Source organism: Gorilla gorilla, chromosome 20, assembly GCF_029281585.2.
Source record: "Gorilla gorilla gorilla isolate KB3781 chromosome 20, NHGRI_mGorGor1-v2.1_pri, whole genome shotgun sequence".
Taxonomy (NCBI): Eukaryota; Metazoa; Chordata; class Mammalia; order Primates; family Hominidae; genus Gorilla; species Gorilla gorilla.
The window spans coordinates 60,488,202-60,504,330 of NC_073244.2; the positions used below are offsets into that span (position 1 = coordinate 60,488,202).

A 16,129-nucleotide genomic window follows, 5' to 3' on the forward strand; every position below is an offset into this window, starting at 1 on the left:
TAACTTCAGTCCCCTTCCACAGCTGGAACCAGAATCCTAAAGGCACAAGTTTGTGTCCTTGCCTTTGCCACCGGTCCCAGTTGGCCCCCTTCTTGACTAAGTGGTACAGTGGCCTAAGGAGTTGAGCCAAATGGGAAATAAAAGGACACCACGGCCTTAGAAGAACTAAGAAGGTTTGCAGCCGCTTTGGTGGTGTAGGATGTGGGTAGGCCTGCACCATATGTAGAATGGCAAATTGAACACTGTTAGTCTTACCCAACCAGATGACACCAAGTATTTGACTGATAAGCCTGGACCCTGCCTTTGTCTGCATTGACCGCCCATCCTCTGTTAACCAAGTGAGACAGCAAGGTGAGGGCTATAGAGACTCAGAAGTTAGCTGGCAAAAGACTCAGAATTTAACATCAATGTAAAGGAAAACATGTACCCTCTCCAGGGTAGTCCATCTACTGAGGTCTGTGGCCACTAGGCATTGACAGATAGTGAGGCTATGGAAATATCCCCGCGGCAAGACAGTAAAGGTATATTGTTCTCCTTCCCAGGTGATAAGGTTAGGCTTTTTTTTTGAGAGGGAGTCTCGTTCTGTTGCCCAGGCTGGAGTGCAATGGCGTGGTCTCGGCTCACTGCAACTTCCGCCTCCCAGGTTCACACCATTCTCCTGCCTCAGCCTCCTGAGTAGCTGGGATTACAGGCGCCCGCCACCACGCCCAGCTAGGGTTAGGCTTTGTGTTCCCATCCAAATCTCGTCTTAAGTTGTAATCTCTATAATCCCCACGTGTCAGAGAGACCACGTGGAGGTAATTGAATCATTGGGGCGGTTTCCCCCATGCTGTTCTCGTGGCAGTGAGTGAGATCTCGCGAGATCTGATGGTTTTATAAGGGGCTCTTCCCCCTTCGCCCAGCCTCGTGAAGAAGGGGCCTTTCTTCCCCTTTGCCTTCTGCTGTGATCGTAAGCTTCCTGAGGCCTCCCCAGCTATGCTGAACTGTAAGTCAATTAAACCTCTTTCCTTTATAAATTACCCAGTTTTGGGCAGTTCTTTATAGCAGCTTGAAAACGGACTAATATACCAGGTGAATGCAATGACAAAATGAGGTGCGTCCAGTCCCTCTCTTATCCTCATAAGAAAGGAGGCGATATGAGAACAGCTGCATACATTAGGGGGACCGCTTTGTTGAACTCCCAGTAATATGTCATTCTCCGTGTCCCATCAGGCATCCACATGGGCCATGCAGGGCTATTGTATGGGCTGTTCACTGGTCTTATAATGTCTACCCAGACTTCTTTCCTTTTCAGTCCCTACGATCTCATCATGACCTCCTGGCAGGTGTTGTCGTTTCTTTTTTCTTTTTCTTTTTTTTTTTTTGAGACGGAGTCTCGCTTTGTCGCCCAGGCTGGAGTGCAGTGGCACGATCTCGGCTCACTGCAAGCTCCGCCTCCGGGGTTCGCGCCATTCTCCTGCCTCAGCCTCCGGAGTAGCTGGGACTACAGGCACCCGCCACCGCGCCCGGCTAATTTTTTGTATCTTTGAGTAGAGACAGGGTTTCACCGTGTTAGCCAGGACGGTCTCGATCCTCTGACCTCGTGATCCGCCCGCCTCGGCCTCCCAAAGTGCTAGGATTACAGGCGTGAGCCACCGCGCCCGGCCAGGTGTTGTCGTTTCAATGCTGCTATTCACAGAGGGGCTGGCAGCTGTGCTGGTGTCCATTTCGCATTCCCCTTGATCACGCGCTTCACCATCCTAACTCAGTCGGAATTCAGAGGGTCACAATCCTGATGAGACAGCCATTCCCAAGACGTACTCTGGGATAGGAGCTCTGTATACTAAATAGGGTTTGGGCAGCAGTCTCCTAACTTGTAATACTAGCTCAACCTGTCTGACTTTCACGACCCCCGCCCCCACCGACCATCTATTGTTATAGGCCACTGGAACCACGGATGTCACCACATACGAGAGTGCATTCAGCTCCAGTATCCGCTGGGAACAGCCTGTACATTCTTGTTTTTTTGTTTCGTTTTGTTTTTGAGACAGAGTCTCACTCTGTCACCAGGCTGGAGTGCAGTGGCACGATCTCGGCTCACTGCAACCTCTACCTCCCGGGTTCAAGCGATTCTCCTGCCTCAGCCTCCAGAGTAGCTGGGATTACAGGTGCCCAGCTAACTTTTGGTATTTTTGGTAGAGACGGGGTTTCACCATGTTGGTCAGGCTGGTCTCGAACTCCTCACCTCGTGATCTCCCCACCTCAGCCTCCCAAAGTGCTGGGATTACAGGCGTAAGCCACCTTGCCTCCTGGATGCATTCTTGGTTTTTTGCCTTTTTTTTTTTTTTTTTTCTGAGACGGAGTCTCACTCTGTGGTCCAGGCTGGAGTGCAGTGGCACGATCTTGGCTCACTGCAACCTCTGCCTCCCAGGTTCAAGTGATTCTCCTGCCTCAGCCTCCTGAGTAGCTGGGATTACAGGTGCCCACCACCACGCCCAGCTAATTTTTGTATTTTTAGTAGAGAGGAGGTTTCGCCATGTTGGCCGGGTTGGCCTCAAACTCCTGACCTCAGGTGATCCTCCCACCTCGGCCTCCCAAAGTGCTGGGATTACAGGCATGAGCCACTGCGCCCAGCCAGCCTGTGCATTCTTAGGTGACCAATATATAGTTAGCTAGCTCTATAGGTGGCCGCCAGTCTCCAGACACCCAGCCGCCATTGCTCTTACCAGGATCCTGGGGCCTCAGCCTTTGTCCCGGTCTAAAGGGGTTGGTGCCTGTATCCCCCTGTGGGAGGGGCAGTGGGCTGAGCCTGAGGCTTCTTCGTGAAGTGCTGTTTTGGCTTGAGCTTCTGCCACAGTCTGACCAGAACAGCATTAGGCTGTTTATCTATTTTCACAGTAGGCGTCCCTGCCACTACCTGGTCACACATTTGTCGGGGGTCCCCGACAGCCCCTTGGCTGTTTTTCCTTTGGTTCCCTTGTTTTTATTCCAGCAGCATGCACCCCTCACCTGTGCAGTTTCTGTTTCTCCTAAGCGGTGGCCCTTTGGGCCGCCTGAGACACTGGCTGTCCTACGAAGGGACTCAAGATAGACGCTAGTGTGCCACACCATTGGTTGTGTGCCTACTGTAAGATGGCATTTCTCATGCCCGCAGTGAAAAGCTCCTTGTCAGGGCCTCGGTAATGCTCAGTGTAGATAGCAAGCATCACCCCTAATACCCAGAGGATGCCCCTCAATTCCTCCATAATCTGTCATCACAAAGGAGATGTGGGGACGTTCCTTTCTTTCTTTCTTTTTGAGATGGAGTCTCACACTGTTGTCCAGGCTGGAGTGCAATGGCTCCATCTCAGCTCACTGCAACCTCTGCCTCCCGGGTTCAAACGATTCTTCTGCCTCAGCCTCCCGAGTAGCTGGGATTACAGGCACCTGCCACGACACCCGACTAATTTTTGTATTTTTAGTAGAGACGGGGTTTCACCATATTGGCCAGGCTGGTCTCAAACTCCCTACCTCATGATCCTCCTGCCTCGGCCTCCCAAAGTGCTGGGATTACAGGCCTGAGCCACTGCACCCAGCTGGGACATTCCTTTCATTTGGCCAGGCTGCCTTGCAGCTTGCAACCACCCGGCTTAGGAGGGGGTGGCCCGATCCTCATTATTGGTGCCATCGAGGCACCGCCTCAGGGCCGGATGGTTGGTGATGGATGCCATTCCACTCATCTCTGTTCCATGTCCCATAGACAGAGAAGCCACCCTGTGACCGACTGTCTCCCCCTTCTGCCTGAACCTAGTTCCCAGCTCCACCAACTCCACCACCATGGAATCCCGCACTTCGGTGTCTTCCAGGCAGGGGCAAGTCTTGCAGGGTGACCCCCTACGTCTGTGGTTGGTCGGCTTTCATCTTGGTGTTGACCAGCAAACGTGCAGAGAGGATGGGCACCTTCATGAGCTCATCATCCCAGGCCTCACTCTCTTCCCCACTAGAGCTCTCCATGGGGTCCCAGAACTTAGGGTCCCAGGATGATTTAGTCATGAGGGCCCTGACTCATTGACATAGCAGCCAGCAGCTTTTCAAATGGACCATACCTGACAAGCCAGGGTCTCTCCATTTTGTCATCCCGTGCCCGCAGGCAGGACAGTCGGTCTCTGATGTTTCAGTCTGATCTAATTAGGCATCTCTTTGTCGTCGCAGTTCATCTTGTAATGGATGCACCTTCACCTGCACCATGAGCCCAGCCCCCAAGGCTGCTCAGAGCACAGTCAGGAGTGGCCAGCCAACCGCAGCTGCCACAGCTCAGGCATCTAACTTTTGCTTAGTTAGATCCACCTCCTGCAATAGCTCTTCCAGACCCTTCAGTGTTTTGGGGGCATCTCTGTACCCATGCCTTGGGCCTCATCCATCAAGGATAGTGGCTGTTGGGCCCCACACAGACGTGGACAGCCAGCCCAAGATGCCCCCCGTTGATATTGTCCTCTCCAATCCCATCGACTGCGTGCACAGGATTTTCTCCGACCTGCTGGGATCATCGGTTGTCATGCCAAATGCCTGTTAACTTCAGTAGCCATGGCACCAAGTTCAAGAGGCTGAAGAAGAGACCCAGAGCCAGCACACAAAACACAGGGCTTATTTGAGGGAACTTGCAGCATGGGCCAGTGGTGGTGGACTGGACAGGAGAACCACAACCATTTGCAAAAAGCATGCAGTTCAGGCCAGGCTCGGTGGCTCGCGCCTGTAATGCCAGTACTTTGGGAGGCCAAGGCAGGTGGACCACTTGAGGTCAGGGGTTCGAGACCAGCCTGGCCAACATGGTGAAACCCTGTCTCTACTAATAGTATAAAAATTAGCTGGGCATGGTGGCGGGCGCCTGTAGTCCCAGCTACTTGGGAGGCTGAGGCAGGAGAATCGCTTGAACTTGGGAGGCAGAGGTTGCAGTGAGCTCAGATGGTACCACTGCACTCCAGCCTGGGTGACAGAGCGAGACTCTGTCTCAAAAAAAAGAAAAAAAAATGCAGTTCATAGGGCACTTTCACTTAGCATCCTCCCCTAGCAACCTCTACGTGGCAACCCTCATTCTCAGAGGCAGCTTAAGTTATTGCTGTCAGGTGTATCTGCCATAAGGGTAGGGTTAAGGAAAGTTATTGCTATCAGAGATGTCTACCAGACACTCCCAAGCTCCCTTTTGTCCAGAGGCCTAAGATAGTCTTCTGTGACAGCTTTATTGAAATGTGATTCATATACCATACAATCAACCTATTTAAAATTTACAATTCGGCCAGGCATGGCGGCTCATTCCTGTAATCACAGCACTTCGGGAGGCCAAGGTGGGTGGATCACTTGAGGTCAGGAATTCTAGTCCACCCTGGTCAATATGTCAAAACCCCATCTCTACTAAAAATACAAAAATTAGGCGGGCATGGTGTTGGGTGCCTGTGATCCCAGCTACCTGGGAGGCTGAGGCAGGAGAATCTCTTGAACCTGGGAAGCAGAGGTTGCAGTGAGCTGAGATCATGCCATTGCACTCCAGCCTGGGGGACAAGAGCAAAACTCCATCTCAAAAAAAAAAAAAGTTTACAATTCAATGATATTTAGTATATTCATAGAACTGCCGCATTTTGCCAAATGGCTTTTTAGCATTTAGTGGACTTGTTGATAGAATTTTAAATATTGAACTCTCCTTGTGGAATCAATTCTACTTAGGTGTAATGTATTATCCTTTTGATATATTCTAGATTCTACTTGCTAATATTAGCTTGTTCATCTCGTCTTTGTAAATGAGGGTTTTTTTCCTAGTTTTTATAAATTTTGGCATTAAAGTTATGCTAGCTTCAGAAAGTAAATTGAGGCGCTCTTTATTTTTTATGTGATCCTAAGCCAGTGCTGCTCAAACTTTAGTATGCTGAAAGTCACCTGGAAAGCTTGTTAAACAGATCCTTGGGCCCCATCTTCTAGTGATTTTTTTTTTTTTTTTTCTTGAAACAGAGTCTTGCTCTTGTCACCCAGGCTGGAGTGCAATGGTGCGATCTCGGCTCACTGCAACCTCCGCCTCCCAGGTTCAAGAGATTCTCCTGCCTCAGCTGTCTCGAATAGCTGGGATTACAGGCGTGTACCACCACTCCCGTTTAATTGTTGTAGTTTTAGTAGAGACAGGGTTTCGCCATGTTGGCCAGGCTGTTCTCGAACTCCTGACCTCGTGATCTGCCCGCCTTGGCCTCCCAAAGTGCTGGGATAACAGGCGTGAGCCACTGCACCCGGCCGCCCGCTAGTGATTTTTATGTGGTGAATCTGGATTCAGGTTCATTAATTTGCATTTATCACACTCCCAGGTGATGCTTAGGATTCGTGGGCCACACTTTGAGCAGCCTGGTATAATTGACATTAGAACCATCTGCTTTTTAAAGGTTAAATCGAACTCATCTCTGAACCCATCTGGTCCCAGAGCCCATTTGTGCAGTAAATCTCTACTCATCTTTCCAACCCTTTCCATTAATTTTCCCCAAAATTCTTGGATTATTTTTAGTAATTTACATTTGCCAGACACTTTCAGTTTCCTCTAAGGTTTCAGATTTGTTGACCTAGGATTTCATATAGCATATGTCCTTAAAATTCTAAATTTGATGGCTGTGTCTCTTTTCTCATTTTTTACATTTTGTTATTTTTATTTATCTTTTTCTCAATCAGATTCACAAGTGGCATTTGGATTTACTTAGCATTTTTACTTTATTTTCTATCTTATTAATGTCAACTTTTTAATTACAATTTCTAGTTTGTTTTGTCTTTATTCTTCTGATTTCTCAAACTCCTGACCTCAAGTGATCCACCCGTCTCAGCCTCCCAAAGTGCTAGGATTACAGGCGTGAGCCACTGCGCCCAGCCTATTCTGATTTCTTAAGGGGAGTATTAAGTTCCTTTATTCATCATCTTTAGTCTTCAGTAAAGTGTAATTTTTGCTGTATGTCAAAGGTTTTGATATGAAATAATCTCCTTTTTATGCTACCTAGATACTTTGTAATTTTCTACTTAGCTTCTTTTTAATCCAAGGATTATCTGGAAGTGTGTGTGTGTGTGTGTGTGTGTATAGGATTATCTGGAAATATATATATGTACACACACACTTTTATGCTACCTGGAAACTTTGTAATTTTCTACTTAGCTTCTTTTTAATCCAAGGATTATCTGGAAGTGTGTGTGTGTATGTGTGTGTGTGTGTGTATATATAGATGTATAGATATGAGATGGGTGTCTTGCTGTGTTGCCTAGGCTGGTCTTGAACGCCTGAGCTCAAATGACCCTCTCACCACAGAAGCATATTTCTTAATTTCCAAGTCATTAAGGTTATTTTCTCTTTTAAAATTGTTCATTTCTTTTTTTTATGATTTTTACAAATATTGTTTATTTTAATGAAGCTGGTACAATGTCCATTTAAAACCCATATCCCAGGCCAAAAAGAACAAATAAAAAAGAGCAGTGTTCTGTCTTACTCATTTCTACATGTATCGCTTTATTAATTGCTAATGAAAATCAGAACTTTTCTGGGATCTTCTGACAAGATTTAAAAAAAAATCTTAAAATGCCTTTTCTTCAGTGAAGCCATCTTTGGAGTTAGGCATCACTCTTACCTGATCTGTCATCTTGACTTCAACCTGATATTCCTCTTCTTTTGGTCCAGACCCTCAAATTTTAAAAGTACCTTCAAGTTAAGGAAAGGTCGTTTTTCCACAGTTCAGTTCTCTGAAAAAACTCCCATCTCCCACTGAAAGTCACAGTCCAGGAGTGAAGCAATCTCATGCTAGAACATCAGGGCCAGTTGGAAAGTCATTATGAACACTTGCATTGGCCGATCTTATATATCACCACAAGCCTGAAAATGCAATGTCCTGAAAAAGGTGGCCTCTCTGTGCACACGTAATTTTTAAAAAGGAGAGGGTAGGCTGGGCGCGGTGGCTCACGCCTGTAATCCCAGCACTTTGGGAGGCCGAGGCTGGCAGATCACAAGGTCAGGAGATCGAGACCATCCTGGTTAACACGGTGAAAGCCCGTCTCTACTGAAAATACAAAAAATTAGCCAGGCGTGGTGGCGGGTGCCTGTAATCCCAGCTACTCGGGAGGCTGAGGCAGGAGAATGGTGTGAACCCGGGAGGTGGAGGTTGCAGTGAGCCGAGATCGCGCCACTGCACTCCATCCTGGGCGATAGAGCGAGACTCCATCTCAAAAAAAAAAAAAAAAAAAAAAAAAAGAGGGTAATATGAAGGGGACTGAGGCTTGATCACCAAAAATCAGCACAATGAAAACAAATGATAATGAATAATGAGCACCAGAATTCAAATTACCAGATGTTTCAAAGAGATGGGGTACCAGTTTTCAATTCCGTTTTGAACACCACATTACAAAGGAACTATTTTTAAAAATAAAGGATTAAAGGATCGAGGGAAAATAAAAAAAGAATAAGCTGTTGAATGACCGCCCCCCCACCCGTTTGTTCCTGATAAACTTCAATCACATCTTCTTCCTCCATTCCCAGTTCTTTTGGAGTATGATTATCAGCAATTCTCTGACCCTCAAAGAGAAACCGAGTGAATTCATTGGAATACCCTGTCTTTGACAGTAAGATTCTTTGAGTTTCTTGAGATGTGTTGTCATTTTCACTTTGAAGTGAATCTCACTGCTATCCTGTCCAGTGACTTTGAGTTTAATATATTCACCTTCCTTCTTATTCCCCAAGTCCTCAGTTGAAGGTTTTGCCTCCTGGTCAGACATGATGACAGCGGCTTCACCCAGGGGTCTCCACACAGCAGCGGCCTCGAGTAGGCAGAACTGCACTCCAGGGTTCACAAATCCATCTCCCTTCCCTAAAATTGTTCATTTCTAATATGACTATCTATTAAATCATATTTGTTTGCATTATTCAATTTCTCTATGTCCTTTATTTTCTCTATTAGATCTGTGAGTTCTGAAAAAGTTGTATGATAATTGCCATTGTAGTTATATTTTGATCAATTTCTTTTTGGTTTTATACGTGTTTTGCCTTAAATATTTAGCTCTCCAGTTGTTTGGTACATATAGGCTTGTGGCTGTTATTTTTTTCTTTGCGTGTTGAGCATGTACTATACAATGTCTCTAACGTGCTCGGTACTTTTAATCTTAAATATTGTTTCCTGATATTCAGATTTCAATCTTGGCTAGGATGGTTGGGGCATTTGCTTTATAATAAATCATTCAGGTGAACATTTCAGTTTTGTACACTTTTTGGAATATGTGTATTTTATAATAAAAAGGAGATAGGTTAGTATGTAAGAAGAAAGCAAAACTCACCCAAAAAAAGAAATCTGGCCGGGCGCAGTGGCTCACACCTGTAATCCCAGCACTTTGGGAGGCCGAGGCAGGCGGATCACGAGGTCAGGAGTTCAAGACCAGCCTGACGAACATGATGAAACCCTGTCTCTACTAAAAATACAAAAATTAGCTGGGCATGGTGGTGCACACCTGAAATCCCAGCTACTTGGGAGGCTGAGGCAGGAGAATCGCTTGAACCTGGGAGATGGAGATTGCAGTGAGCTGAGATCAGGCCTCTGCACTCCAGCCTGGGTGACAGAGCAAGACTCTGTCTCAAAAAAAAAAAAAAAAAATCTATAAATACATTACTAAGATTAATGAGTGAGTTTATCAAGGTTGCTGGATACAGGGTTAATAGAACAATATTAATAGCATTTCTACATACCAGCAAGAAATAAACAGGTAATGAAAAATATAAAGATAACAGTTATAATAACATGAAGCTATTTTAAGTGCCTAGGAATAGATCTAATAAAAAAGTACAAAACTTCTATGCCAAAACCTATAACCATTATTATTATTATTATAGACAGGGTCTCTCTGTTGCCCAGGCTGGAGTGCAGTGGCATGATCTCGGCTCACTGCAACCTCCGCCTCCCAGCTTCAAGATATTCTTGTGCCTCAGCCTCCTGAATAGCTGGGACTTAAGGCATGCACCACCACGTCCAGCTAATTTTTTGTATTTTTGGCAGAGATGAGGTTTCACCATCGTGCCCAGGCTACTCTTGAACTCCTGACCTCAGGTGATCCGCCTGCCTTGGCCTTTCAAAGTGCTGGGATTACAGGGGTCAGCCACCACGTCCAGCCTATAATCATTATTAGTATCAAGAAAAGTGTTAATCCATGAGGATTAACAGATTTAAGCATGAAAGGCAAATTTATAAAGTGTTTAGAAGTTATGTGGAAGAATAACTTCATGATCTGGGGGTTAAGAAAGACGTATTAGGGCCGGGCGCGGTGGCTCATGCCTGTAATCCCAGCGCTTTGGAAGGTCGAGGCAGGCAGATCACCTGAGGTTGGGAGTTTGAGACCAGCCTGACCAACATGAAGAAACCCCATCTCTACTAAAAATACAAAATTAGCCAGGTGTGGTGGTGCATGCCTGTAATCTCAGCTACTCGGGAGGCTGAGGCAGGAGAATGGCTTGAACCTGGGAGGTGGAGGTTGCGGTGAGCCAAGATCGCGCCTTTGCACTCCAGTCTGGGCAACAAGAGCGAAACTCTGTCTCAAAAAAAAAAAAAAAAAGAAAGAAAGATGTATTAAATAGCTTTTAGAAAATATTAACCATGAGGGAACTGATAAATTTGAGTTCATGAAAATTTAGAACATTTTTTCATCAAAAGACACCAATATAATAATAACAATAATAATAATTTATAGGTTTTGGTATAGAAGTTTTGTACTTTTGTGTTAGATCTATTCCTAGGCACATAAAATATCTTGTTATTATAACTGTTATCTTTATTTTTTTATTACCTATTTATTTCTTGCTGGTATGTAGAAATGCTATTAATATTGTTTTCTATTAACCCTGTATCCAGCAACCTTGCTAAACTTACTCATTAATCCTAGTAATGTATTTATAGATTTTTTTTTTTTTTTGAGACAGAGTTTTGCTCTTGTTGCCCAGGCTGGAGTGCAATGGCGTGATCTCACAGACTGCAACCTCCACCTTCTGGGTTCAGTGATTCTTCTGCCTCAGCCTCTCGAGTAGCTGGGACTACAGGCATACGCCACCACGCCTGGCTAGTTTTGTATTTTTAGTAGAGATGGGGTTTCACCATGTTGGCCAGGCTGGTCTCGAATTCCTGACCTCGGGTGATCTGCCCACCTTGGCCTCCCAAAATACTGGGATTACAGGCGTGAGCCATTGCGCCCGGTGATTTTTTTCCTTTTTATATACAGAATCATATCCATAAATAATAGTTTTATTTCTTCTTTTCTAAGCCATTTTTTTCATTTTATTGTACCTTGTGTCAATGACTCATTGCCACCATAATGCTGAATAACAATCCACCTCAAACTTCAGTGACTTAAAACAAGAATTTTTTATTACAGCTTATGAGTCATTATTTTGGGCTCAGCTAATATAAAAGGGAATGGGCTGCCTCTTGGCTAATCTAGACTAGCTTGAGCTAGTACCACTGGAGTGATTCAGCTCTAATATATATTTCAGTTTCCAGCAGATTAGCCCAGACATGTCCTCGTAGCGATGGTGGAAGAGTTAGAGAATAAGCAGTAACAAGTAAGGTCTCTTGCAGCACAGGCGCTGAATCGGCATACAAGCCCAGGTTCAAGGAGCAGGAGAGTAGATATGATCTCAGACAAACTGTAGAATCACATTGCAGAGGGGGTGGATATAGGAAAAATTGAAGGCTTGGTACCATGAAGGCCATCAATCTACACAAACTTTAAATTCAATTTGACTAGAAGGGATGGTGGCAGACATCCTTGTCTTATTCCTGACTTTGAAGGAAAACCCTTCAACGTTTTATCAAGTATAATGTTTACTTTATGCTTTTCTTATAAATACCTCCTATGAAATTAAAGATGTTCTTTTCTACTCTAATTTGCTAAGAGATTGGCTTTTATCTTATTTTTTATTTTGTAGAGAAGGGATCTCGCTGTGTTGCAAGGGCTTATCTCAAACTCTTGGCCTCAGGCAGTCCTCCTGCCTCATCCTCCCAAAGTCCTGTCCTGGGATCACAGCACGAACCACCATGCCCAGCTACTTTTGTTAATAAATGAATTGTTATTGGGTTTCATCAAATATTCTACAAATTGAGATGGTCATATGATCTGTATCCTTATTATGTCATCACTGATTTTCTTTTAAGCAAAATCATTTGTGATATATAGTTTTCATGTATTGATGGATTTCATTTGCTTGTTATTTTTTGGGACCTTTGCATCAAGGTTTATGAATGACATTTGGTGTGTGATTTTATAATTCCCTTGCTAGACTAGGTACTCAAGTTATACTCGTCTTGCCACTTTTTCTATTCTGGAAGATTTTATACCAAACTGACAGCATTTACTTCTTAAATGTCTGGTACGATTCAGTGAAGTCATCTTCACCGGAAGTTTGCTTTGGAGCAAAGTTACTAATTACGGAAGCAATTTATTCAGTGGTCCCCAATCTTCTTAGCACTAGTGTGGGGGGGTGGTTTCAGGATGAAACTGTTCCACCTCAGATCATCACACATTCCATTCTCATAAGGAGTGTGCAACCTAAATCCCTCACATGCACAGTTCACAATAGAGTTCTAGCTCCTGTGAGAACCTAATGCTGCCGTTGATCTCACAGGAGACAGAGTTCAGGCAATAATGCCCGCTTGCCCTCCACTCAACTCCTGCTGTTTGGCTGGTTCCTAACAGGCCACAGTCAGTCAGGTTTACTAATTGTTCAAATATTTTTTATATAGGCATTTATTGCTTTAAGTTTCCCTCTTAGCACTGCTTTTGCTGTATTTGTAGGTTTTATTATTTTTATTTATTCATATAATCTTTGAGACGGAGTCTCACTCTGTTGCCCAGGCTGGAGTGCAATGGCACAATCTCGGCTCACTACAACCTCTGCCTCCCAGGTTCAAGTGATTCTCCTGCCTCAGCCCCCTGAGTAGCTGGGACTACAGGCACCCATTGCCATGCCTGGCTAATTTTTGTATTTTTTGTGTTTTCACTATGTTGGCCAGGCTGGTCTCGAAATCCTGACCTCAAGTGATCCCCCCGCCTCGGCCTCCAAAAGTGCTGGGATTACAGGCATGAGCCACCATGCCCAGCCTCCACAGGTTTTAATATGCTGTATTCCCATTTTCATTTGTGTCGAATTTCCTTTTTGATTTCTTTATCAACCCATTGGTGGTTTAGGAGCATGTTGCTTAATTTCCAAATATTTGTTTCCAATGTTCTGCCTATTAATTTCTAGATTTACTCTATTGTCAAAAAAGATAATATGATTTAGCTTTTTAAAATTTGTTAAGACTTGTATTATGGCCTAACATATCATCTATACTAGATAATGTTCCATGTGGTTTTGAGAAGAATGTGTATTCCATGGCTACTGGATGGAAGGTTCTGTAAGTGTCTTGTTAGGTCTGTTTGGTCTGGAGTGTAGTTTAACTCTGATATTTCTTTGTTGATTTTTGTCTGGATGATATGTCCATTGCTGCAAGTGGAGTGTTGAAATCCTCTACTATTACTGTATTGCAGTCTCTCTCTCCCTTTAGGTTTATTTAAGATTTGCTTTATAAATTTAGATGTTCCAATATTGGGTGCATATATATTTATTATTGTTATATCCTCTTGTTGTATTGACTATTTTACCATTCTATAATGGCCTCTTTGTCTCTTTTTACAGTTTTAGGCTTAAGATCTATTTTATCTGATATAACTACTCGTTCTTTTTTGCTTTGCATTTGCAGGAAATATCTTCCCATCCCTTCACTTTCAGTCTGTGTGTGTCCTTTCAGGTGAAGCAAGTCTTTTGTAGACAACATATTCAGTGACCCTTGAACAATGTAGGGTTAGGGGCACCAACCCCCATGTAGTTGAAAATCTGCGAATAACTTTTGACTCCCCCAAAACTTAACTACTAATAGCCTAATGTTGGCCCGAAGCCTTACCAACAATATAAAAAGTCGATTAACACATATTTTATATGTTGAGTCTATTATACACTATATTCTTACAACAAAGTAACCTAGAGAAAAAATGTTATCAAGAAAATCATAAGGAAGAGAAAATATATTTAATGTTTATCAAGTGGAAGTGATCATCACGCAAAGGCCTTCATCCTCGTGGTCTTCACATCGAGGAGTCTGAGGGAGAGGAGGAGGAAGGGCTGGTCTTGCTGACTCGGAGTGGCAGAGGTGGAAGAAAATCTGCATGACATTGGACTCCTGCAGCTCAAACTCATATTGTTCAATGGCCAGCTTTAGTTAGGTCATGTTTTTTAATCCGTTCAGCCAGTCTGTCTTTTAACTGGAGAATTTAATCCATTTACATTCATGGTAATTATTGATAGGTAAGGGCTTACTACTGCCATTTTGTTACTTTTTCCTAGTTGTTTTGTAGATCTTTTCTTCCTTTTTCTCTTAGTCTTCCTTCCTGATTAAGGGATTTTCTCTAAAAATCTGGAAAAATGAGAACAAATGAAACCCCAAGTTAGTAAAGGAAAAAAAATAAAGATCAGAGCAGAAATAAACTAGAGAATTAAATACAAAAGATCAACGAAACAAACAGTTGGTTTCTGAAAAGATAAAATCAACAAACCTTTAGCTAGACTAAGTATGAAAGAGAGATGATTCAAATAGATCAAAGGCCGGGTGCAGTGGCTCACGCCTGTAATCTCAGCACTTTGGGAGGCTGAGGTGGGTGGATCACCTGAGGTCAGGAGTTCAAGACCAGCCTGGCCAATAGGGTGAAACCCTGTCTCTACTAATAATACAAATATTGGCTGGGCATGGTGGCGGGCACCTGTAATCCCAGCTACTCGGGAGGCTGAGACAGGAGAATCACTTGAACTGGGAGGTGGAGGTTGCAGTGAGCTGAGATCGCACCATTGCACTTCAGCCTGGGCAACAAGAGTGAGACTGTCTCAAAAAAAAAAAAAAAAAAAAAAAAAAAAAAAAAAAAGGATGACAAAGGAGACATCACAATTGGTATCACAGAACTGCAAAGGATCATTAGAGACTATTATGATATTATGAACAACTATATGGAAAACTTAGAAGAAATGGATAAATTCCTGGACACATATAACCAGCCAATATTATGAAGAATTAGAAAACCTGAACAGACCAATAATGAGCAACAAGCTTGAATTAATAATAAAAAGTTTTCCATTAAAAAAAGCTCTGGATCTAATGAATTCAGTTACAAATTCTACCAAACATTTAAAGAACTGTAGCTGGGCATGGTGACACATGCCTGTACTCCCAGCTACTTGGGAGGCTGAGGTGGAAACATCAGTTGAGTCCAGGAGTTCAAGTCCAGCCTGGGAAACATAGACCCCATTTCTTTCCTTCTTTTTTTTTTTTTCTGAGATGGAGTCTCACTCTGTCACCCAGGCTGGAGTGCAGTGGCGTGATCTCGGCTTATTGCAACCTCCACCTGGTTGAAGTGATTCTCCTGCCTCAGTCTCCTCAGTAGCTGGGACTACAGGTGCACTCCACCACGCCTGGCTAACTTTTTGTACTTTAGTAGAGACAGGGTTTCACCATGTTGCCCAGGCTAGTCTCAAACTCCTGAGCTCAGGCAATCCTCCCGTCTCGGCTTCCCAAAAAGGTGGGATTACAGGTGTGAGCCACTGGGCCTGGCCGATGCTATTTCTTTAAAATAGCACATCAAGAAGGTCATTTGCCATGATTAAGTGGGATTCATCCCAGGGATGCAAGGATGGTTCAACATATGCAAATCAATAAACATGATACATCACATTAATAGAATGAAGGACAAAAACCATATGATCATCTCAAATTCAACATCCCTTCATGATGAAAACCCTAAACAAATTAGATATAGCAGGAACATAGTTGGTTACAATAAAGGCCATATATAACAAACCCACAGCTAGCATCATACTCAATGGGGAAAAAGTTGAAAGCTTTGCCTCTAAAATACAGAAAAACACAAGGTTGTACCCCTTCTATTCAACATAGTACTGGGAGTCCTAGCCAGAGCAATTAGGCCAGGGAAAGAAAGAAAGGGCATCCGGGGGTGGGGGCTCATGCCTGTAATCCCAGCTACTCGGGAGGCTGAGGCAAGAGAGTCACTTGAACCCAGGAGGCAGAGGTTGTGGTGAGCCAAGATCATGTAA

At 44.0% G+C, this 16,129-nt stretch overlaps 1 pseudogene; it reads right to left on the bottom strand.

Moving 5' to 3' along the window:
- Positions 1-3,852: 3,852 nt before the first annotated feature.
- Positions 3,853-8,798, bottom strand: LOC101147603 (small ubiquitin-related modifier 1-like; annotated as a pseudogene).
- Between the last annotated feature and the right edge of the window lie 7,331 nt (positions 8,799-16,129).